Raw genomic sequence first — 25,921 nt, 5'->3', positions numbered from 1 at the left:
GATGACACTCGGCGGGGTTGCAGCCGCCAGCCGGACCCGAGGTTGTCAGGATGGGCATCGCTCCTCTCATCTGGAAATTTCTCCAGCCACAGGAGGCCCAGTTTTCCTAATATGTTTATCTCCCATGGTGATGTCCGCAGAACTCAGCAAATCTAATATTCATGCTCAAGCAGATTTGCTGGTGCCCTTTCCTTATAAGAATAGGCCCTATATCACTCTTGCAGCTGCTTCCTCCAGATATGTGGACGCCCTTTGTGTTTCATGTTCTCTCAGACAGGGCTTGGGCAAGGAACAAAGCACCTACCTATCTGGCTGCAACCTATTTTTCTGGGGGGTTTTATGTTTGTTTTTTATTCACAAAAATCTAATTCCAGTGTTTTTTCTGTTTTGTTTTCTACAGATGTGACTATAACCATGTCTTTTTCCATTTGGCCAAATCTTTTGAACATAAAATATTTACAGCAGGAAAATAGCACATTTTTTTTTCTTTTTTGGAAGAATAATTGAGAGAAATAAAGATTTCTAAACACAATTTAGGCAGAAAAATATTTCTTAAGTGTAATGCTTTATGTCTAAGGAATCAAACTCATGAAACTGTATATATGTTCCACACAGAAGTCTACAAAACTATGTTATGTGAACTGTTGTATAATATCTCAAGTTTTAATTATATGGTAACTAATCACTGGTTTTCAGGTTCACAGTGCTTTTTATGATTTGGTGGCAAATATATAATGAAAAGATGGAGAAAAAGCATAATTAGCTGCAGATTTCTTTTACACTTATGCAAATCTTTATTTCTTTAATGAAAAAATACTGATTGCATTTAAAATCTGCAACTACATGCGTCAAGATAGTTGGACGCTTACTAAGTGAAAGATGGGGAATTTATGTCTCCTTGTGAATTTAAGGTAATTTATTCCCACACGTCTTATTTACATATGAGCAGGTACATGTTAAAACTATTTCTAAATGAGTCAATTTCAGTTATTTTTAAGCATGACAGTGTTGTAGCAACCTTAGGCGCTGTCTTTTTTTTTTTTTTTTTTTTGCGGTACGCGGGCCTCTCCCATTGCGGAGCACAGGCTCCGGACGCGCAGGCGCAGCGGCCATGGCTCACGGGCCCAGCGGCTCCGCATGTGGGATCCTCCCGGACCGGGGTACGAACCCGTGTTTCCTGCATCGGCGGGCGGACTCAACCACTGCGCCACCAGCCACCAGGGAAGCCCTCACAGGTAACTTTTTTTTTTTTGGGTACGCGGGCCTCTCACTGTTGTGGCCTCTCCCGTCGCGGAGCACAGGCTCCGGACGCGCAGGCGCAGCGGCCATGGCTCACGGGCCCAGCCGCTCCGCGGCTTGTGGGATCCTCCCGGACCGGGGCACGAACCCGCGTCCCCTGCATAGGCAGGCGGACTCAACCACTGCGCCACCAGCCACCAGGGAAGCCCTCACAGGTAACTTTTTTTTTTTTTTTTTTTTGCGGTACGCGGGCCTCTCACTGTTGTGGCCTCTCCCATTGTTGCGGAGCACAGGCTCCGGACGCGCAGGCGCAGCGGCCATGGCTCACGGGCCCAGCCGCTCCGCGGCATGTGGGATCCTCCCGGACCGGGGCACGAACCCGCGTCCCCTGTGTCGGCAGGCGGACTCTCAACCACTGCGCCACCAGGGAAGCCCTCACAGGTAACTATTTTTTTTTTTTTTTTTTGGCGGTACGCGGGCCTGTCACTGTTGTGGCCTCTCCTGCTGTGGAGCACAGGCTCCAGACGCGAAGGCCCAGCGGCCACGGCTCACAGGCCCAGCCGCTCCGTGGCATGTGGGATCTTCCCGGACCGGGGCACGAACCCACGTCCCCTGCATCGGCAGGCGGACCCTCAACCACTGCGCCACCAGGGAAGCCCTAGGGGCTATCTTTGATACATAACTAATTTTGTATAACTAAGTTATATATAATTTCATATAACATTGTAATTTTAAACGGTAAAATTACATGTATTTCTGTTATGTCACAGGATTGCTTATTTTTATATCTTTTGAGAAACATAAATGTTGATTATGTAATACTTAAAGTGCTAATTCTGCACCCAAAGCACTCTCTTTTTCAAAGCCATCATCAAATATGCCTCTTTTGCTAGATTTGCAGTCAAAGCATAGTCTCAAATTGTAGGTGAAAGACAAGACCCTTTAGTTTGTGTTAAGGACTAGTTAAAAAATATAGTATAGATGCTGTACACAAACTTATACAGTGCTGTAGGGCAATTATATCTCAATAAAACTGGAAGAAAAAACAGGATTGATGTTACAAGCTTTTGTTTTATGGTAGTTTGAGCAAAAGTTTAATTGTATATGTACTGATCTTATATGCAAAGATCTCCAAGTATTAATTCTCATACAATTTAGCCCTATAAAATTCTTCGTGTCCTCATTTTATAAATTTGTAAATTGATATTTGAAGATTTAATATACACTGACCCAGGTCACATTGCAGCCACAGATAAGAGTAGTTTTATATCAATTTTTTATTTTTTTGATATAAATTTATATGTTAAAAAGTTAAATTTTAAGACTGCCCACTTAAAAAAATTCCTGCAAATAATGGAGCATAAGATTGGTTTTCAAGTCAAAGGGACTGTCACCTTAATTTATCTTAACCAGAAGAGTTTGACAAAGAATACGTTTGAAAAGAAAGCTAATAAAGGACAATATCAGAAACAACCAAAGATATCTATTTGAAGTTATATTTTTAACTCTTATTTTTATAAATTCTAATCACATAGAATGTAAAACCAGAACATTTGGAAAATACTTTCATTCACTGTTACTTGAAATGTGGAATTTTTTTAAGTGAAGGTAAGGTGTATAGCAGAAGGGATTCTGCAGGTGTACTGAGGTCCTTGATCAGCTGGCTTCAATAAGTCAGAAAGGAGGTTGTCTTGTCTGCGCCTGACCTCAGGTGAGCCTAGAAGGGGCGGTGCCCCGCTGAAGGCAGGCAATGGACAGAGGGCTTACGGTGGAGGCTACATAGCAAGGACTGGACGAAGCCTCTAGTTGCTGAGATCATTCCCGGCCAAGAGCTAGCAAGAAACCAAGGCCTCAGTCCAATAGCCACAAGGATCAGAATACTGACCGGCGGAGGGCTCTGAGCTCCATGTGAGAACCCAGAAGCGGCTGAGACCCTGAGCAGAGAGGCCAGCCCCACCACCCATGCCCAGACTGCTGACCTGCAGAGCGCTGACATAAAAGGTGATATTGCAGGCTGCCTAGTTTGTGTGATTTACTGCACACCAGAGAAAACGAATAAAGCTATAGACTGGCAAAGCCAAGATCCTAACTCAAGTCTATCCAACACCAGCGCCTCTTGGCGCTTCTTCACATGGACACGTATTATTGTATCACACTGCTTGCTCATTCTCTGCACAGTTCTTGCTCTAAATCATCTTCGACTCTGGGTTCCAGATTAGAGGTAGGCAAAAATACCATGCAAAGACAGTTTGCTGGGCTTCGAGTTCCTGGTCCAGGCTGATGTGATGAGGAAGAACAGGACTGGAGAATTTGTGGATATCCCCATCCTTGGTGTCAACTGAAGGATGCTAATAGCAGTCTGAACAGCTTATGCTAAAGTTACTGCATTTCTAGAATCATGTGCAAACATAGCTGATGGCACCAGCTTTGGTTTGTCATTGAACACGTCACCCTGTGTTTCTTGATAAAGTATGGGATTAGTCAGACCTAATTTTATCCCTACCAGACCAAATAAAGATTCCATAAGAGAGAATGAATTGAAATACAAGCAAGACAGCTGAGGTTCTGAAGTGCTGCACCAGGACTCAGTTGTATGGGGTCATGAGATAAAACCCAGTGTGGGTTTCAGGGCTCCGAGGGCATCGGGGACTTGCACTTTGCCTAACCAGTGGTAGCAAGACAAGTTCTCTGCTTGATGTGCCAGAGGGCCAGGAGAGCAGGCATGGCTGCATCAGGGTGTTCAGACATAGTAGTCAGATGAAGATTTCCACATGCCCCAGTGAGATGTGAGAAAAGCCCATGATTTTACATACATCCCTGAGACAGATCTCGGGTGATATTTGGAGACTGGGCCGTGGTTTGTGTGAACGGGAATTGGAAACCAGATGAGGGTGAGGTGCCTTTGCAGGTATCAACACGAGCAGATGAGGTACAGACACCAGACCTTCTGCCCCTCTCCCCCACAAATGACACACCTCTGGCACTTGGGAGGGCCCTGGAGCTTAGGTACAATTCTAGGAATTGGGTGAAAGGGAGTGAGTCACCCTGAAATAACTATATATATAATTATAATTATATATGTGCTATTTATATTTATATAAAACTATAATATATAAAATACTATATATAATATATATTATAGCTTTATAATAATAACTATATTTTAGGGTTATATGTAACTATATATTTTCCTCCATCCAGTGGGACTGGAGCTCAAAATAGAAATTATGTCTTATGGAACAACAATAAGGAAAATTCTCCTTCCTAAAAACCTAGGTTTGGGACCTATATATGTGTAACTATCCCATTTCATTAATAACAATGAATTGGTGTCAGCAACGTCATATTAATCGCCAACACCGTGTGTATTGGAAACTGGAACCCACCGAGGCTGTGATCTGTCCGAGGTCATATAATAAATTAGTGGCTAGCACCTCACTAGACTCTAGACTTTCACCTGGTCTTTGTTAGTGCTTGTGTTGGAATAACACTTTCCTCTGATATCTAGAAAACTGAAGGCTCAGCCCCACTTTTCTCTCAGGTTTGCGAATATCATTCCTGATTTATGTGTCTCCTGATTCCACTTACTGTAGGGAAACCTGAGGCTGAAGGGTAATGGATGAACGGTTGGTATTGGAAGGTTTTGAGGGGGTGGTGTCCTGAAAATAAATGCCCATGACCTGATGCTTATAAAAATTGGTGAACCCCGGGCAGGGATCGGAAGAGCCTTGGAGAAAGATGGTTGAAATATGTTTAACTTCAGTAGAAAAGCCAATCTGCAAAAATATACTAGTTCCTGAAGTCTTAAGCATTTCATGAGCGGCTGGGAGCAGACGTTCGTTCCAACATCCCTGTCCCAGAGCCTGGGATGTTAAAATACCATTTACATCCTTGAAATAAGCTGATATTTTCACCTCATAAAAATACCTATGCATGTTCACCTGAGAAGAAAAAAAAAAGTGACATTTTCTGGTGATTTTCTTGAAGAATCCAGTACTCATTTTCTTTCTTTCTTTCTTTTTTTTTTTTGATGAAGTCTAATTTATCAATTTTTCCTTTTATGATTGTTTTTTGTCTCCTGTCTTAAGAAAACTTTGCATAGACCAAGGTCACAAAGGTTTTCCCCATGTTTTATTTATATATATAGTTGCGGTACTCATTTTCAAAAGGAAGAAATGGAAAAGTCTTCATTTCCAGCTGCTTGGAGATGGGAGGGAAGGAATTAGTGTCTGCAATTCTTACAACGGTCTGTTGTTCTCAGAAAAGTGTAAAACACTATGTGTACACGTAGGTACAGAGGAACAGGCATGGTAACATTCTTTAACAATAACTTGAAAGTCTTTTTAAAAAAATTTTTGACTCTTGTTCTGCTTTCAGGATATCCGAAGGCAAAGATTTCAGCAGGAGTTGGATTCATTCTCGGATGTCAATGAGCTACCCTGAACTTCCTCTCGGTATGTTCTCTGCTTTTAAATCCAGGGAAAGCTGTCAGCTTTTAAGCGTGCATGTGGGACATCCCTATTTTGTCACTGCTGGAAGTTAACCAAAGCCCTGCCATCTAATTTGCTGGGTTGTTTTTTTTTTTTTTTCTCCTCTGTTGAAATTAATATTTGAAATTTGAAAGCCCCGCATTAGCACCGAACATTGGAAACATGTTATAGCCCTTCAGCGGTTCTGTAGTGCCCGCTTGTTTTCCGTCCGCTCCGAGCCTCCGGATGCTAAGTGCCATGGGACGGCCCCGTAGAGGTTTCACCATAATCCACCTTTATCCATTAACAGACACTCAATCACTAAAGTGCTTACTAGACTAAACATATTTATCCAACCGAATCACACTTTACAATGCAAATCTGCCAATCCCCAGCTATTAACAAGAGACTGCTTTAAGGGGATTTTGGTGTTTGTGCTGTGAAGAGCCCGCTTACCTACAACAAACCACTAAACCAAATTAACGTAGCTGTACCCTCATAAAAGAAACCAGATATCCTGTTGTGAAAATGGAGAGCTTGGTGGGACAGACCTCCTTTGATGGCTTCGCAGTGTGGCAGACAGGGCTTCAGACCTCCAATCTGGCCACCAAGTCGTTACGAGGAACCTCCACTGTTCAGCCCTCGATAACTTTAAAAGCAAAATGAAAAATGCAGCGTTGGGGTAACTCAGCTAAGGCGTCATCGTCCTCAGTTACTATTATAATTGCCGTAAGTGCTGTAATTGTCGGATAAGGCTCCTTAATACTAATTGCTCCTTCAACCAAGATCATGTTGTAAAAGTGCTTGCGTTAGCCAAAAATAAAATCCAAAAGACACAAATGTGGTAGTAATAATAATTCTTTTTATTAGCCTGGCAGAGAGGAAGAGAACAGAGCTTTAAAAACTTCAAAGTTCTGACCCAAAAAAAAAAAAAATCAGAATCGGAGGCACCCATATATTCTTTGCCCCATCATTAGAGCAATACTTACTAAGTGCCATCATCACAGGCTAAGGGTCTGACAACACTTTTTTTCTAGTCTGAGGGCAAGGCATGCCATCTGTGTTGCGACACTAATTTAAGATTTCTGTCACAAACTACATAACACAGCCTTGAACGTCCTCACTCAGAACTCTTAATCGCCCCAGACTTACTGGTATTATACCTCCTTTAAATACCAATATTTTAAGGCAGCTTTGACACTTGGTAGGGTGTGAGGTCATTTTTTCCCCCACTTAGCTGGCAAGAGAAGAAAGGTAGAATGTACTCAGAGTTAAGCTACCGACGCAAAGTAAATAGGAATTCGTAAAATAATAGGCCATTATACCGCACAGAAGAAGAACACTACTGTAATCTCAACTCCACACCTCTGGTACGAAAATGAAATATGAATTTCCAGTCTCTACTGTTTATCAGAAATAATGAGGACTTTCTTATTTTAGTCGACTTTATTAGGCACTTCTGGGGAAAATATTATGTGCAGCTAGAGCCAGCTTCGTTTTGGAGGGCACTCTTCACTCTGGAATCATTTCCAAAGTGAATAAACCACAGTGTGCCTTTTCCCAAAGATCAGCCGCAGAAAGACTTCAGGCCAAAATAAAAATTAGATTGTCATGCAGCAAAATGTCAGCAGTTTGCTAGAAATATTTCAGAAACATGGGTATGTTCCTGAAATAGGAATAATAAATATAAATTCTTGTTTCTATATGTATTTAATCTTTGTCTACCCCGCTCATCTCTCATAGTGTAGGAATGAATTACAAAAGAGCTGCCAGATGAGTCACGACGTATTTTGAGGTCAGGTTTTTGCTGTAAAATGTGTGAAAAATAGTCTCGATGGCCTACTTAGTTAAAAAAAACGAAACAAGAACAAACACTAACGTTTTTGTACATGTGTTAAGAAGTGCAATGCTTCTGACATTTGAAGTAATAACGTGACTATACTATAGTTATGTAAATATCCCACTCATGTCAATACATACCAGATAATGTTCTTATAAAATTACCTGCCTTATGTTTATGATAATAATCTGGGATTTAAATCCGGACATGATAAATGTTATGTTTATGGGCGAGCATGGAGTCGTGAAAATACTGAGTAAAATATTGAAGAACGATATTGGAAACTTTAGCTCTTGGCCTTGAAACCATTTTTTTCCAATTTAGTTGTCACAGAGGACAGCATTTATAAGCATAATTATAATGTTGCTATTTTATCTTCCCTGATGGCTTTTTTTTTTTTTTTTTTTTTTTTTGCGGTACGCGGGCCTCTCACCGTTGCGGCCTCTCCCGTTGTGGAGCACAGGCTCCGGACGTGCAGGCCCAGCGGCCATGGCTCACGGGCCCAGCCGCTTCGCGGCACGCGGGATCCTCCCGGACCGGGGCACGAACCCATGTCCCCTGCATCAGCAGGCGGACCCCCAACCACTGCACCACCAGGGAAGCCCTCCCTGATGGCTTTTAAATTTCAATTTCTAAAAGGAATATTCATTAGTTTTTTGATGGGAATATTAACCATTCACTATTTCATGTTGGATTTTGAAACTGCATTTTTCTGGCAACAATATGTATCTATCTATCATCCAAGAGAAGTATGGATAATGTATAGTCAGTAAAAACATTTAATGATATGGGTGCTGTGTTGGAAAGATAGAAGAAGCAGGAAACATCCTCCAGTTTAGAGGGGCTCATGAGATAGAATTATGAAGAATTTTATAAAATGTCTCCTAGAAATATACAACAGTGTCTGCAGGATTCCAGTAAAGGAAAAAGGAGATAAAGAGAGAAGGTTTCCAGCGTTGGACTGTAAATTCTTCCCGAGGATGACTGTCATTTTCATTTCTTAATACCGATTAGAGCCTGACATTGTAGGAGATCAATAAATGTGTGTTGTCTTAGTGAATAAAAGGATTCCAGCAACAGAGACTGGTGGAACAAGAGGGTAGCTGTTCCCCCCAGGCCATGGAAAAGTGAGGGCGGCAGGGAGAAGCAAAGGGGCTGGTGGAGGAGGGCCACCTTTGAATTCTACACGTCCTCTTGGGCTTTACCCCAAGGCAAGGCAGACAGAAAGCACATTTTCACAAATCTGAACTGCAGAACGCATCACTGTTTTGAAACATCAAAGACTCTGCACTAGCGTCCCTTTGTGGTACAGAAAGCAGGACCACCTCTTAACAATCAACCTGGGAAGAGATGTAGTTTTTATTTAGCTCACTTCCTGGTTGGTATAGGAGTTTCTTCTGCAGCCTCCCGGCCACAGATCTAAGGAGAAACTCACTTGTTACTGTAGAAGAAAGTTCAGATGTAAGGTCTTGTTTTATTATCTCGCAAGGGAAGATAAACATCTTGGAAGAAGATGCCCAGGATCTGGGATGAGAGTCCCTTGAGGAAACAGCTCACCAACCACTGCAATCATGTGCACTTACATGGCCTCATCAGTTCTCTGCGTCTAAGCAGAACATAATTGTCACCCTCCCAACCTCCTGCAAATGGAACTACCTGTCGTAGACTTTTTTAAATTGTTTATTTTTTTTTTTGCGGTATGCGGGCCTCTGCTGTGGCCTCTCCCGTTGCGGAGCACAGGCTCTGGATGTGCAGGCTCAGCGGCCACGGCTCACGGGCCCAGCCACTCCGCGGCATGTGGGATCTTCCCAGACCGGGGCACGAACCCGTGTCCCCTGCATCGGCAGGCGGACTCTCAACCACTGTGCCACCAGGGAAGCCCTAAATTGTTTTAACTAATAGTTTTTCCTGTCTCCTAGTAGTTCAGAAGATTCTTTCCATATCTGCCTGTTTCCATCAGTACCACCTTAGACCCACATTTAAATAGCTAGCTCGTTTAGTGCTCACAGCCTCGGGGATGTGACAGAGCAAAAATCTTTGTGCTTTTAGTTTACAAAAGTCAAAGCCAGAGGGAGAAGAGAGAAGGTGTGAGGGGTAGTCAAAAAAAAGATTTGGGGAATGAGGGATTTTATTGTCACACCAGAAAACATTTCCCTGGATGGAGTGTGGGAGGAGAGGAGGGAGAGAAGTGCTGAGAGAGAGCTTGGTGAGTCCTGGGAGAGGAGCTGGAACCAGATCTAGTTAATTCTGTAAGGATTTGTAAACACGCCAGATGGATTTGTGGGCTTTGTGAGCAGAGGGGACGCAGAGCTCCTGAAGGCGACAGGACCTCAGAGCAGGACAGGCTGCCCAGTGGGTCTGGGAGACACATACAGACAGCCCCCCAGAGATTCCCGAGGAGCAGGCTGACCAACATGGCGGCACATGGTGACGGACCCCAGGGACAGAAATGTCGTGTGGGAAGGGATGGTGGCCACCTGAGTGCCTGGTGAGTGAAGAGCAACTGGGACGCGCTGCAGTGGGTACCTGACAGCAAAGCGCCCATGGCACCCCCTTCCCAGGTCTTGGTTGGCGCCACGGACTCACCTAGACCTGGACTCTAACGACAAGGGGTGATTATCCCAGTTAACTGAGATCTGGGTTATGCCACCACGGCAGGGTCGGGAAGCAAAATCTAAACGGTGCCGAGTTAGGGAATGGAAAACTTTCAGAATGTTCCACCGCTTGTCAACTGTCAATTTGTAGACTGAAAGGGACACCGCCTACATCATTAGTGTTTCTAAAACTGTGAAACTGGCAAGACAAAGGAAAAAATATGCAGCAGCCCCCCCCCCCCCCACCAAAAAGGCCCAAACAGATCTAGAAATGCACATGGTGTGAGAATAGAGTGAATGTTCTCTGTTTCCTCTTCCCCCACCAACTGGCACATGAATACTGGCTCTGCTTCACACAGATGACAACAGTTGATGAGTATTTTTCAACCTTTTAGAGCCCATTAGGTTAATAGGCATCTTCATTTGAGGCTGAAAACACAGAAGAAAAGAAAATTCTACTTTCACGAGGTTAATTTTTATATTAAGACTTTATCCTTATTTTAAACAAACTATGAAGCCTACAGATTGGCCCATCATGACTGGCCTTGGCAAAGAGAAAATGTCTTTGCAGAACCCTGACCAGAAGTGGTGTGGATTTTTTGTTTGAACATGACCCAAGCAGCTCCAATGACGCATGAAGTGACAGAAATCTCAGGAGAAGGCCCAGGTTGGGTTCATTCAACAAGGGGCCATTCGGGGTTGTCTGATGGCTGAGAAGCCATGTTAAGGTAAAAGAAACCATGGGCTCTGGTTCCAGACAGCCACAAGCAAACTGGAATCCCAGCACAGAGTGCGTTTCTCCCAGCTGCCTAGATTTTATCTTTTCTTGGAAGAACTCACTAGACTTTTAACCCTTGGACTGTGGGAGAGTTGGAAAATGAGGAAAAAGGAACACGAGGCTGTAAATGGATTCTGTTTACGCTTATTGCATTTAAAGGATTTTTCATTCATTTTCTCTTGGAGAAATAATGCTTCTATCAGTGTAGATACCAATTTTGAAGGAATCCTGCAAATTGCAAATATATGGCAGGTAAATTACTTGTAACAGATTTCACAATTAATAATGATAATAATTTTCATTTATAAAACAAGAATTTTTGAAAATGGGTGGATTACCAACAATGGAGGGCCTCCTGCCTTTATTATAGGCTTTGTCTTCTATTATCACCCAAGGCACTAACATTAAATAAAATTATAAATTTAATTCTTTAGTTGCACTAGACACATTCCAAGTGCTCAAAAGCCATGTCTGGCCGGAGGTTAATGTTTGGATAATTCACATAGAGAACATTTCCTTCATCACAGAAAGTGCTATTGGCCAGTGCTGCCGTAGAGCTAACAGTCGTGTTATTAGGAGGAGAGAAAATCTGAAATATTACTGCCACAGTTTCATTCTTTATGTACTGTGTAAACACAAAACTTCCGTTAAGAGCAAGTTTACAGTGACACCACGGCTAATATCCTACTAATTCCAGCCCTCGCTGACTGGCTGCCTGGCCAAATGAATGAATTTTTCCCGATTTTAACGTAATATGAGATGAACAACTAAAAATAATGATTTATTCTACTGACTGGAGGTTAATGAGTGTTCTTTACATGAAAATCCAAATACTGATGACATGATTATTCTTATCTCAATCTTAGCCTACAGATACAAACCACATCGCTAAGGAAGAAAACACACCATTTGGTTAATTCTGCACCAAAATATTTGCTGTTTGGTTGTTTTAGCATTTATTTCTTCTGTGCTTAAAAAGAATTGGTGGAGACAACATCACAAATATTTATGTATATTCAGTGCGGTGCAAGCGTCTTACACATTTTAGAATTAATCCTGAATGCCCTCGTGTACTCATATGAGGAACCCTGTGGGCAAACTCGTTTGGAGTTTTCACGTTGAGTTAGATGAGGGAATCAGTTCATTTGAAAGACTAATCTTTACGTCCGTAATCTCTACCTTTTCCTGTGTTTATTTTTGAAATCCAGTTTTGCTGAGAATTGTGGAGTAATGGTTTACACTAAGGAAGTGAGTCAGTGTCACCATGAAGTAAGAGGATTAAATTCGGGGAACAGTAATGCCCAGTAGGGTTCTATGTTGTAGAAATGGATGGTAGGCAGGGAGACTAAGAAGATTGTTCTGGAGGAAACACGTATGGATCCTGGGAATCCAAAAATACTCTTAAATTGAAGGTGGCTCCTTGAAGATGGTTGAAAAAAATAAGATGCAATTTTTCGGTGACATAAGAATCCACATGTAAGGTGATACCCGTGTGTATCCCTCTACTTAGGCACGTAGAGCATTTTTACTTATAAAGAAGATTTTGTTAGGTCTCGTATCTACTTCTAAGTCAGATCGTTTTGAAAGGAATAGTTTGTCATTCCTTTGAGTGAGTGATGAATGAAGTTTTCACTTTTTGGATTAAATGTACTTTCATCACTTTGGATTTTTAAAACATATATTCAAAATACAGGAAGCAGTATTTAAATTGGTATCAGTGTTCTGGTGGTTTCTCCACACACACAAAAGAAGCCTAGCCACGTACAGACCTAATTCCAGAAACGATGAGAAGGAACTTTGGGTATCTCAAATGGAATATGTAGCTGTTGGCTCTGCTACTTTTTTTTCACTCTTCAGTAATAGAGATGAAGGCAAAAGATAGCAGTTTTTGAACATTACTATTTTGAACACAAAACATATGTACTATTTTACAAATCCTTAAAACCCTTTCAGTGCTTGGGAGCTATCTTATGAGGGTCTCACTGCGTTTGGAATCAAGAAATATTTATGAAGTTCCCACTTTGTGGAGAGCAGTCTGTTGGTTCTTTTGGGGGATAATGAAAAAATATGACGTAATCCCTGTTGTAGGCGGGTGGTTTGTAAAGCCGCGGAGAGAGAAAGCTCTCAAACTCTCAAAGCAAACAGAGGAAGGAGTAATGCAAGATAGCTTATTTTAATGGTATAGACATGAAACATAATGAGGCCTAGAGGAAAGGGCAGGTTCCCTGGAGGAAATGGGACTGAAGTTAGGTTTTGATGGATGGATGAGGGTTGGAAAGGAAGATGGGCAAAGGAGATGCCTTTGAGTAGAGGAGCTATAGGTGGGGTTTTGGAGACTCGAAGAGCATGCAGCGTTCTTGGGGCAGCTGGAAAACCATTCTGAAGACTGGAGCCGTCTGAGGTTGTGTAATGAGACTGAGGCTTCCTATTATAGTCAGGCTTTGTATATGAGTCCCTTGAGGGACCATGGAAACCACCAGCGATTCAGACCATGGTTAAAGAACAAGAGGGGAAGGTGTCTGCGTTCTGGGCTCTCACCTAAGCTAATTTTTCATCAAGAAAGGAGTGAGTAGCCAACCCTTCAACACTTCCTTTACCTAAAGGTGATTGAATTTCCTCAATTAGTCTGCTGTCCACGTTTCAACGGGACAGAGTATTTTGAAATTTTTACTTATGGTTAAAAAGTTTCTCGGTGGTTCGGAAACTTGGGTAGTCCTAAATTTCTCTCAGATTTCCCCTCCTTATTAGTTTGTATAAATATTGATTCACCCTAGCAATGAGTTATGGGTAGGAGGGATTTTTCTCCTTTTTTGTGCTATAGAACACAGCATTCCAGAGAAGCCTCATTTCCGTTGATGAATGACTGTTGGCACACAGAAATCTGGCATGTGGTTGAGGAGAAGGCATACAGCTGACACGAGAAAAGCTGGAGAAGGAGACTGTAATCCCCCTTCAAATTCACTGCTTATTAGAGGAGCTAAAATGATTAAGCAGCTGGAGGTTTTGATGTATGAGGAAAGATTAAAAGAATTACATGTGTGTAAGTTGGCCGTAGAGCTAAGGGGTATGTGCATGTGTGGTGGGGTGGACCCTGATAGCTGTTTGCAGATAATTGAAAGTATAAGCCCCACAGAGGGAGAGGGATTGTGGAGGTGGTCTTTAGGGGATTATCTAAGGGCAATGAATGAACTGAAGAAAAGGGGGGAAAAAATGGCTTCATCGGGAGGACTGTCCTAATGGGTGAGACTTCAGAGGCCATAAAAGGATCTCCCACAAGGGGTGGTGAAATTCCCATCCCTTGAGTCATCTGGAGGAGGCCTATAAAGTGTTGGAAGCACACCATGCTGCCCTGTGGGGGGACAGACTTGGTAAGCAAGACCATCCTTTGTCTTGATGTTTTACAGCTCAATTTCGAGGATGAATCAACTGGTAAACAGTAAATCTGGAAACCCCCCAGGAACAGAGTCTGTCCCATCCCACTGATAATTTTCTGCAAGTAAGAGAGACATGTCCCACACCTCTTCCTCCTCTGATTTCCACACAGTGTCCTTGACAGTATATCATTTCTTAAGGGACAGAATGGCCCAATGGTAGAGGGATTGCAAGGTGGAACGTGCAGGCGGCGTGTAATTCATATGAACGAACCCTCCCTGCACTGCCATCTCTTTCCCTGAACACACCTGCCATCTGTTACGTTAGGAGGATGCACTGTGTTGTGTTCCTCATGGTTCCTCGGTGTCAGTGAGCGTTTGGACCACGCTACTCTGGGAAATGAAATCGGTCAAGGCTAGCTTTTCTCCAGTACCATGACAAGGCAGAAATTCTTTCTGGTGACTTTTGATAATGAAAACCAGAGTATGTCTATTTTTATAATTTGCACAAACTGAAAGAGGTAGGATCTCAGAGCTCTTCATTTCAATGCAAATGGAAAAAGAAAGAAAGATAAAGAGGAAGAAAGAAAGAAAAAAGGGAAGAAAGGAAGGAAGGAAGGGAAGGAAAGAAGGAAAGAAAGAAAGACAGACAGAAAGAAAGAAAGAAAAGAAAGAAAGATCCCATAACCTTGTAGGATAATATGCTTCAACCTCATAGTTGGCCTCTCAGGTTTTTCCCCCATGTGAGGAATAATACATGATTCTCACATGAAGATTTACATCCAAGTCTTTCTGCACAGTGTTATTTATACAACTAATAACTAGAAATAAGCTAAATATTAATAGTAAGTTAAAAAGTTTTTATGTCTTTATGATAAATTGTCACAGCTGCAAAATTCATGGTTTTCAAGAATATATAATAATATGAGAACATGCACATGATATGTTGGAAGAAGCAAGCAAGACATACAAATACAGGGGCATTTTAAATGTATGTACATAAGAAGATGGATGGATAAATGGATAGACATTTATATCACCCTTGTTGTCTCTGAGCGGTGGGATTATGAATGATGTTAATTTTCTTCTTCATACTCTTTCATGTGTTTTGCAATGAATACATATTACTTATCACACTGTGATTTAAACAGATTTTTACATTTGAAAGTAAAAGAAATTATTTTTAAAACACGGGTATTTGGATAAGAATATTTTGCATTAAGCAATAGACTAATCACAGCTCAGAGTGGACTTTTCTGCATAAAAAAATAGGTTAGGTGGAAAAAATTGTGGTACTTCTATACAATTTAGAAAGAGAAAAATTAAATTTTGTATTTTTTATCCAAAATATTTTTATAAGCTGAAACAAGCAGAAAGTTGAGGCTTGGTTTATGTCAGCATTTCAAAAGCTGCTCCCAAGTAACCTAGTGTATCAAAATGTTTTATTATGTTTACTTCCAAAAACCTTTCATTGGGGTACAACGTCAGACATTTTATTTATTTTTATTTTTTTTTAAATTTTGAACTCTTCAAGTTTAATTCCACCAAAATTACATCACAGAATTGGTACATAATGAAGTATTTCTAATGAAAGGAATAAACAGAACTTGCCTAAGCACTGGTTCATATTTGTGACAGGTTATGTACACACCAGGCCTGGAATTTTACCACTCCTGTCAATAGAAATTCACAAAGCTCAACACGTTGTACATTTTAAAAAGTACTAACAAAGATAAACATGTTTCTATTCTTCTGGACTTACTAGAATCTTTATATAGTGATATGTATCTCTCACTCTTCCAGAGAGAGAGATTACGACATCATTTTCTACAGTAAATCAATAGAGGAATTACTATGAAATGTAGCATAAAATGTTTTCTGTTATTATCTTTAGTATTAAGTTTTTTCCTATTACCTTTATTATTTAGCATTGTTGTAGAATATCAGAATTATGAAAAAATTAAAATTATGAGAATCAAAAAAATGATCAAATGAAAGCAATTAAAACTATAAAAATTCATGAGACCATCACAAGTAGAAAATATAAGATTTCATTCATTCATTTTACAAATATTTATTGTGTGCCTTTGGTGCTCTTCTAGAGACAATGAATAAAAAAGGACAAAGATCCCTGTCACTGTGAGGTTTTCATTATGGCAAACTTTAAATCTTCCATGACATACTAAGTATCTGTATGTACACACTAAATATTGTGAAAGTAATCTTTATGTGAAGTTTTGTGCTTGTTTGTTTTTCCCTGCAAGTAGAAGCACTGAACTAAAAGAAGTTATACTTTAGAGATCCCTGACAGATATTGTTAAAATTGTCTAAATTGATTTGATGTTTTTCTCTATTAGTGTAAATTATTGTCTTAGCATCTTTTATTAATTTATCTTTAATTTATTCATCAGTCTGATATGCCACATTCAGTGGTATACAAAATATATTATATATACATATATGCATATATATTCTATTTTATTAATCTACCTATTCTACTTTCCATATGAAGAAGCAGGGGACAGATGTATTAATTAACTTTCCCAACCATTAGAACAAAAATATGAATTGTCTAAATTATTTGAAGACACATATTCAAAACAAAATCAAACAAATAAAGTAGACCATACAGTGAATAAAGAAAGCAGTGAAATTTGAAGCATAACAGCACATGTGATGGCAGGCACAAGACCAAAAAATTTATTGATAAATATGAATGGGCTAAGTGAACCCACAAAAAGAAAAGATTCTGATTGAATCACAAAGCAAAATACAACTAGTAATTGTTACATGAGATATGTCTTTAAAAAATAATTTAGTAATGTTGCAACTGAAAGCATAGGAAAAGACACAGCATATAAACACATATATAAAATAGATAACCAACAGGGACTTACTGTATAGTTCTGGGAACTCTACTCAATATTTTGTAATAGCCTATAAGGGAAAAGAATCTGAAAAAGAATATACATATAGATATATAACTGAATATAAAACCGAATATAACTTTATATATCTATATGTATAAAGTATATATATAACTGAATCACTGTGCTGTGCACCTGAAACTAACACAACATTGTAATTCAAGTAAGCTTCAATAAAAAAAAGAAAATGCAAACAAAAAGTGAAAGGGTTGTTACCCTCACTAAAGACTGGAGTGAAATCAGATGAAAATGTTACGTGAGATGAGCAAGATAATCTATTAATTATCATACACCAAGTTATTTTATTTTGAAAGTTCCTCTTTTTATTGGTTATAAATTTATTTATTTATTTATTTATTTTTGGCTGCGTTGGGTCTTCGTTGCTGCGTGTGGGCTTTCTCTAGTTGTGGCGAGCAGGGGCTACTCTTCATTGCAGTGCAGGGGCTTCTCATTGCAGTGGCTTCTCTTGTTGTGGAGCATGGGCTCTAGGGGGGCGGGCTTCAGTAGTTGTGACTATGGGCTTTAGAGCGCAGGCTCACTAGTTATGGCGCACGGGCTTAGTTGCTCCGCAGCACGTGGGATCTTCCCGGACCAGAGCCCGAACTTGGTCTCCTGTATTGGCTGGCGGATTCTTAACCACTGTGCCACCAGGGAAGTCCTACCGAGTTACTTTAACTTAGACAAGTTTATGAATGTTTTCGTCCCCCTGCTTCTGCACATGGAAAGTAGAACAGACAGATTAAGAAAATAAAATGGACAGCCAGCACTGAGACCAAGCAGCCTCGCTTTCTAGCACCACTCCTTACCTGGATCAATAGTCAGTGCCTGGATTTTCCCTCCTTCTCTGACTCAGGAACGTACATATGGCAGACTTTCCTGACAGTGTAATGCCATTGAAGGTAGAAGTTACATCCAAGGGCAGCAGAATCTGTAACTTACAATTGAACCATTGGTAGTTCCAGCCTTAAAAATTCTTTAGCCATTAAGAAATTTCGCGCCCCTCTTCACAGGGACCTAGCTATCACCTTTCTTGTCTTCTTGTTCTTTCTTTTCTCCTTCAGGCTGGTCAGAGACGTTGACAATTATTCCCTCTGTATTGGTTAAGTATGTGGTTCTCTTTTCTCATTTCCAACCCATAATGGTCATGCTCTGAGGTCATCCTACAGCCAGAAATGCTGATCAAGGTGTTGCTTTGTCAATGGAGGACATTTTCTTTTCTAACAGGGATTCTGATATCAGTTGTTAAGATACCTTTTCTTTTTCTTCTTCTCATTGCACATATTTTGTTCCATAGTTGAGTTTTTTCCCTTAGCTTTACTGAGGTATATTTGAAAATAAAATTGTATATATTTAAAGTGTACAATGTAATGATTTGATCTATGCATACAATGTGAAATGATCACCACAGTCAAGTTAATTAACACATCCATCACCTCACATAGTTACCGTTTTTTATGTGTGTGATGAGAATGCTTAAGATCTACTCTCTTGCCAAATTTCTAGTGTATAATGGAGTATTATTAACTATATTCACGATGCTGTACATTAGATCTCTAGTGCTTATCTGTCTTATAACTGAAAGTTTTACCCTTTGGCCAACCTCTCTCCATTTCCCTCACCCCTCAGTCCCTGGCAACCACTTTTCTACTTTGTTTCTATGAGCTTGACTTTTTTTTTTTTTTAAGATTCCACATATAAGTGAGATCATACACTATTTGTCTTTCTCTATTTAACCTATTTTACTTAGCATAATGTCCTCCAGATTCATCCATGTTTTTGCAAATAGCAGGATTTTCTCCTTTTTAAAGGATGAATAACATTCCACTGTGTTTATCATTTCTGTCTCCCACATTTTCTTTATCCATTCATCTGTCGATGGACATTTAGGTTGTTTCTAAGTCTTGGCTGTTGTGAATATGCTGCAATGAACACCAGAATGCAGATACAGTATTTGAGATACTTAGTTTCCTTTGAATATATACCCAGCAGTGGGATTGCTGGACTGTATGTAGTTCTACTTTAAATTTTATGAAAAAAATTAAAATTATAGTTGACTTTTGATGGATCACTGTAAGTTATGTCAAATAATTTCATTCTCTCTTTTGCTTTTTAGCTAATGCCCATTAGCTGATCTTGTCCATGTTTAAAATTTTGATAATTTGTTCATCATAAAGTTTTTTGCACTCATTTTGATTTCTAAAAATATTACTTATACAGATTATTTCTCTTACTTATTGGGTCTTTTTGGCACCCTCTTGAACTTTGCGGCCAAGGCAAAGGCCTCACTTACTTAATCCTGGTCCTGGCCCCGCCCATTTGTCCGAACTAGCTATTGAGAAATCCCAAGAGAAAGCAAAGTCATAGCAAAGGGTTTAGCAACGCTTTTCCGATAGACATAATTAATTTTCTTCCCATTTTCCCCTCATAGAGCTAAGATAGCTTGCCAGTTTTTTTTTTAATTATCTTCAGATCATTTTCAAGTCATCTTAGATAACAGTTGGAATGCAGTCTATTTCTTGATTTATTTGCCCATGTGTCAAGCACACTAGCAATGCTTGTTGACTGACAAGATGAACTTCTGCTCATGGTTTAAGTCTGTTGCAGTTTATTTGAGAGAGTTTCTGGAATTTGGGAGACCACATAGCTCTGAAAAAAATCAAATAAGTTGGTACAGAATCTATTGGTAAATCCTCAAATAACAAAACACATAGTCATTTTTATGTTTTCATAAATTATCCTTCCCAGAAAAAGGGTCTCCTATTTTATGTAAATAAGCAAATGATAGCTTTTGTTAGAGAAGAGTTTTGGACGTCTGAAAATATTGAGTTATTTAGTATCAAGGGGGGCAAGAGAGGAGGGCAGTTGTGAATAGTTTTGGAGGGGACAGACCATTAGGTCTGTCATTTAAAAATTGTGAATATTTACATATATTCTTCTGGATTTGAAGAAAAAATTCTTATGAAAATAGTATAATTAAGCTTTTGGAGGAATTGGGGCATCAGATCTAAGAGACAGGCCGAGCAGGAAGAATGTAGATAGAGCTGAAGGCCAGTCTGAAGTCCAAGGGTTGGAGATTTGGGGACTGTATTTTCTATATTGAATCATATATATATATATATATATTTTTAATTTTATTTATTTATTTTTGGCTGCGCTCAGTCTTCATTGCTGTACGCGGGCTTTTCTCTAGTTGCAGCGAGCGGGGGCTACTCTTCGTTGCGGTGCGTGGGCTTCTCATTGCGGTGGCTTCTCTTGTTGCGGAGCATGGGCTCTAGGCACGCAGGCTTCAGTAGTTGTGGCACGTGGGCTCAGTAGTTGTGGCGCTTGGGCTTAGTTGCTCCGTGGCATGTGGGATCTTCCTGGACCAGGGCTTGAACCTGTGTCCCTCGCATTGGTGGGTGGATTCTTAACCACTCCGCCGCCATGGAAGCCCGAGTCATATATTTGAAAGAAAGAGAGGGAGCTTTTGGTAAAAGAAGGTCAAGATAAAATATCTTTGTTGCCTCTCTGCACGCAGTAGCTGCAGCTTACGGTCGACCAGGATGGCAGGGAACCCAGCTCTGCTCAGGCGGTTCTTGGTTCACCTCCAAGTGACCATTGGTGAACAGGGTCTCCTCACTGTGTTACTAATTAACCCTGGCAGACCTTCAGCGTTTTCATTACCTTGGCAGAACGTGGGTTTTTTTCCCTCAGTGTGCTGTGCTAGCCTCTGGGACCACACTTAATCTCTACGCCAGCTCCCCTCTGAAGGCATGAAAAACCGTCACATTCCACCCTGCTGCTAGCTGCCGATGTCAAGACAGACCTGGCAACAGGGACGCCTCATTTAGGTGTCATTTGTTTCCTTTAAAAAGTGCTATCCAAGGTCCTGTTTTTACTTCCTGTTTTGAAATAATTATCAGAGTTCCTCGTTTCAGTTGATCCAATTGATTTGGGAGTAGAAAAATCATAGGCTAATAATGTACCATGATTTCTGCCTTGTTAATTACCCGAAGAAATTAGATTTGTGGTTTGTAATTAACACAGGATCAAAGGATGAGAATCACAGCATGTTTAATTGTATGGTTCAGCCCCCACATGTACACATGATCGCCTTTATAACATCCCTGGACATCTTGCCCTTCAAAATCTGCATGAATTCTTTTCATACAGTCAATTTCATCTTTGGGAAAGAAGCTTGGTTCAAAGACCAAACAGAAGCTTTCGAGCTGTATAACTCAACCTACAAGCTAAAGTTGATATTTAGGAACCATATTGTTTAGGGGTAGGAACTTAGCTCCCCAAACCTGTTTTCCCTCTATGAAGCAAAACATATCTACTTCAAAGGGCTGTTATGATACTTAACTACTGGAAAATAGTGTGTATGATGTGCGATTTCAGTCTAGAAGTCACTAGACTGAGGTCACATTTCTCTTTTACGTACAAATTGCAATAGTTTGAGTTGAACTTCTACTTCATAGCAAGCGGTTTGTCTTTTACCATGTTATCTCATGTTCTTATCATGAATATTTTGGGGAATCCAGTAGGTCTGGGTGTTTCACAGACCCATTCTAAGATTTGTTTTCCAGGCTTCTGCTCTGCTTCTCCCTTGAGCCTTTCCTGCTATTTCAAGGAATCACACTGGCTTCCCTCTGGCTGCTGTTCTGTCTCACATGTAGCATCACCACCCACACGGGATACATGCAGCCATGACAAAGGCAGGATGCAGCTACAACTTGCAACAAGACGTTATTAGAGGCTTGGGGAAATGCAAGGAAATTCCAGCAATAAAAAATCTGAAACTGACCACTAAAGGTGGATGTTCTCATATACGGGAATGAGACTGAGTCCCATTACAGGGCTCTCCTACTGCAGTGTTTTTACTGAGTTCCTGGCTTGCCTCACTGGGGCAGACCTCAAGCTTCTGCCTCTGTCCTCAGCCTATTGCCATGTCACAGCGGCCACCTCACCCTCCCAGCAGGGCAGCCCTGGTGTGATTTCACCTACTTCAAATTCAGTCCCTTAACTCTTTGTGACCTTGAGATGGAAAAACATTTTCTTTACACCCCTATCGACTGAAAGTTTATATTCCCCCAAAATTCTTATGTTGAAACCTAACCCTCAAAGTGTTGGAGGTGGGCCTCTGAGTGGTGATTGAGTCATGAGAGCAGAGATTAGTGCCCTTGTAAAAGAGACCCCAGAGAGCAAACTCGCCCCTTTCTCCATCTGAGGACAGAGAGAGAAGACAGCCGAGTATGAACCAGGAAGCGGGCTCTCACCAAACACCGGATTTACTGGTGCCTTGATCTTGGACTTTCAGCCTCCAGAACTGTGAGAAAGAAATTTGTTTTGTTTACAAACCACCCAGTCTATAGTATTCCATTATAGCAGCCCAAAGAGACTAAGGCAGAATGTATAGACACACATATACAAATACAGACATAGGTATCAAGACACATATGAATCAGTATACATCTTTCTCCATCAGTATTTGTCAGACAGGATAATTTAGGGAAATATTTCTTTAAAATAATAGTAGTAATCTGAGTTTAAGGGTACAACCTTACTATGATCATAGTTGTGTTGTTTGTTTGTTTTGTTTTGTTTTTTCTGCTGCTTATAGAGGAATTAGCTGGCACTAAGTAAATTGTCAACTTTTCCCTGTTACATAGACTAGTTTAGCTTCTATGGTAATGCATTGTCCCAGATCTTTTTTTTTTCCAGAAGACAATTTTTACTTTGCTTTTGTGCATATAAAATTTATTTATATGGGTTGGTTTACTTAGAAAAAAGGAACAACTTCAACTTTTTATTTAAAATAATGTCTGTTTCTCACAACAGAGAATGCAGCTTGAAACTTATAATTGAGTTTTTCAATTCTCTTCCGTCAGCTGTTCAGAACCATTGAGTGACACAAGAACCAACTTGTCGTATGTTTAAACTTCTTGGTGCACACTGGGTGTTCAATAATATCGGTTTCCCTTTCTGATCTTTAAAAACTTTTCCTTCAGCTGTGTCAAATTTAATTCTCTTGAATTTTCATTCATAGATTCCAATTCTGTACCTTGGGAAGCTGTACGATTTCATACACTTTAAATTGCAGCTCTGCACAATATTTGGTTTTCTGCAGCTGGCAAAGGGCAGCACAGATTTAACTCTGTGTCTTAGTGAGTGTTGAGGCACAAAGTGTGCCAGAGGAAATCACATGCACACACACACACACACACAGAGACACCTACTTTCTGGGCATGAAATAAAGCACGAGGCTTTTTTATATGCCCATTTTCCTTGGATTGGGAAAGGAAACAAGGAATTTTGGTAATCAATGCTGCTGACTAGTTTTTTGGAAAGGGAAGGTCTGTAATTCATGGTTAAAACTTTAGTGCATAAGGTATTATATTTTGTCATTTAGAAAACTGGACCAATCGAAGGCAAGATGATTTTCGTTATATCTCTGACTTTTCTCTCCATAAAGTCTTTCTCCATCAGTATTTGTCAGACAGAAGGGGGGTCTCATGCAGTGGGCCTTCCCCAGGAGTCCCATGTTTAGGTTAAAGATGGAATTTTGTCTTTAGTATCTCATCACCTTACTTAACAAAATATCACTTTTTCAGAGCCATTTCTCCATCCATCCATTTGATTATTTACTATCTGGTCAACTCTTTGAATGGCTCAGTGACTTACTCTATTATTCCTCTTTAAAAAGAATGTGTGTGTGTGTGGGGGGGGGGGCTTAGAACTGGAATTGGTCTCTACAAGGATTCTCCTATATTGTATTCTGTTAAACAGTTGCCTTGTTCACTTTCAAGTATTTCTTGAATAAAGACATAAATAGCCAATTGAGAGATATCAAATACAATAGATGTTATTTTCATTATTGAAAAGAATTTCCACAATTTGGAATTAATAGATTAATACAGGCAAGATAAAATTTAATATAAGTCTACAAGAAGAAAATGTAGGCATATATTTATGGGTACAGGTACAAGCTGGAGAAATTGACTAAGCAGCAGAACCTATAAAAGATATTTCAGAATTTTTGTTGATGTGTGTTTCATTCTATAATGAGTCTTCAAAAAATTATGCCATTTTAGTCTGCATTACTAGAAACATTAATATCTGGAGAAAGGGAGGTTATCACATGCTTCTGTATTCTCCCTAGAGAAGATTTGGAGTGCTGTGTTCCCTTCTGGGTAGTTTTCTCTGCTGGGATATTGACAAACTGGGTATGCCCAGAGCAGAGTGGATAGGACAGTATAATCACAAAAGCACTAATACAGGTGACATGGTGGGAGGTACTGGGTGTGTTTAGCTGGGGAAAGGGTAGACTTGCAGAGAAATGATCATTACTTTTAAGTATGTAAAATTTATCTGAATACAGCAATATGATGAAAATCTTAGTCTCTTCAAATCTGCGTTTGAAATACTGTTTTGCTACTTAGTAACATTCTATCATGCAGATTAGCCCTTTATATCATCTAGAAAATATGGGGCTGATGCAATATTACTTCTCAGTTTAGTTGTGAAGATTCAATGATGAAATCTATGTGAAGGCCTGTTGTCCCTCCTGGCCCATAATAAGACCTCAAGAAATGGTAATGATTATTCTGGCTAATATTTTCAGATGGCAGGAGGAGATCAAATGTAGGAGATTACAATGAGACTGATCTTAATAAATATAAGAATACAAAAATGAGTATAAGAAAGAAGTTTCTAAAAGTTGGAGCTAATAATAAATAGTGGGTTCTCTATTGCTGGGAGTGTGGAAGACGAGATTGTATAACTTATTCAATAAGTGATAACTGGATTATATGAACACTCTGGTCCTCTTTGGTCGTAAGTTTCTATGAACGTCTTAGAAGCAGGATGTTTAGAAGCAAAAGAAATTATGGTTGTGTACAGTAATGAGAATAAACTTCCTGGATTATATGATTTCACAAAGTTATCACTTAATATTTCTCCTGCTCCAAGTCTAACTGGGCTTCAGCATTTTCAGAGCACATGGGTTCAACAAAGTCTTACTTGGGTATGAATTTTTGTTGTTGTTGTTCTTTGTGATGATATTCAACAAATATTTAAGATATTTCAAAATAAAGTTTTTGGTTGAGGAAACTGTTCAAACCAAGAATTCTTCTGTCAAAATAAGTACACATTGTTGGATTTCTAGAAAGGACAGACTGGAGTCAACTTTGTTGATTTCAGGCTTCTAATGGCATAAATATTGACACACTAGAGATATATAGACATTGGCAATGAAGGTGAATGCAAATTTTCATTATTTTTCTTTTCTCAGACATTTTCTAATGATAAAGACAGTTGTCAATTATTACAAAGAAGAGTATATAGTAAAAAAAAAAAAATCAGCAACAACAATGACGTGTGTTGTCATACTACAATTGATTAGGTGAAACATTGGATTTAAGAACAAATTTTTAAATCGAATGTGTTGTCTATTATATGTAGTAGGCAATTAGTTAAAAAATGATTTGTGTATTTGTCTCAGAGTCCGTGCATCTGTCCACGATGGGATCAGAAGAACTACTCCCAAGACTTGTTGATTGTGTACCACCTTTTCACATCATGTGATCATAGAAACTCTGGGCCAGGGGTGTGAGAAATGGTTTTAGAAAGTTACCCTTGCTGGTGTACCTGTAGGTAAGTTTACAACTTTCTGCCATTCCTGGTTTGATTTCTTTATAAATTTATTTTATAATTTTTCAGGAA

At 39.9% G+C, this 25,921-nt stretch overlaps 1 long non-coding RNA gene across 2 annotated transcripts; it reads left to right on the top strand.

Annotated features, from left to right (window-relative positions):
* Positions 1–1,394: 1,394 nt before the first annotated feature.
* Positions 1,395–25,846, top strand: LOC136794681 (uncharacterized). Of its 2 annotated transcripts, none has more exons than XR_010841759.1 (3): positions 1,395–1,454; positions 5,617–5,693; positions 25,701–25,846. It is a non-coding gene; the product is annotated as an uncharacterized lncRNA (long non-coding RNA). The 2 variants fall into 2 exon arrangements; XR_010841760.1 differs by lacking the exon at positions 1,395–1,454 and adding an exon at positions 1,614–1,680.
* The last annotated feature ends 75 nt before the right edge of the window (positions 25,847–25,921 follow it).

The sequence above is a fragment of the Kogia breviceps genome, chromosome 8, assembly GCF_026419965.1.
Source record: "Kogia breviceps isolate mKogBre1 chromosome 8, mKogBre1 haplotype 1, whole genome shotgun sequence".
NCBI classification, from domain to species: Eukaryota; Metazoa; Chordata; class Mammalia; order Artiodactyla; family Physeteridae; genus Kogia; species Kogia breviceps.
The sequence above is the reverse complement of the archived record's forward strand: the minus strand, read 5'-3'. Positions and strand labels throughout refer to the sequence as shown.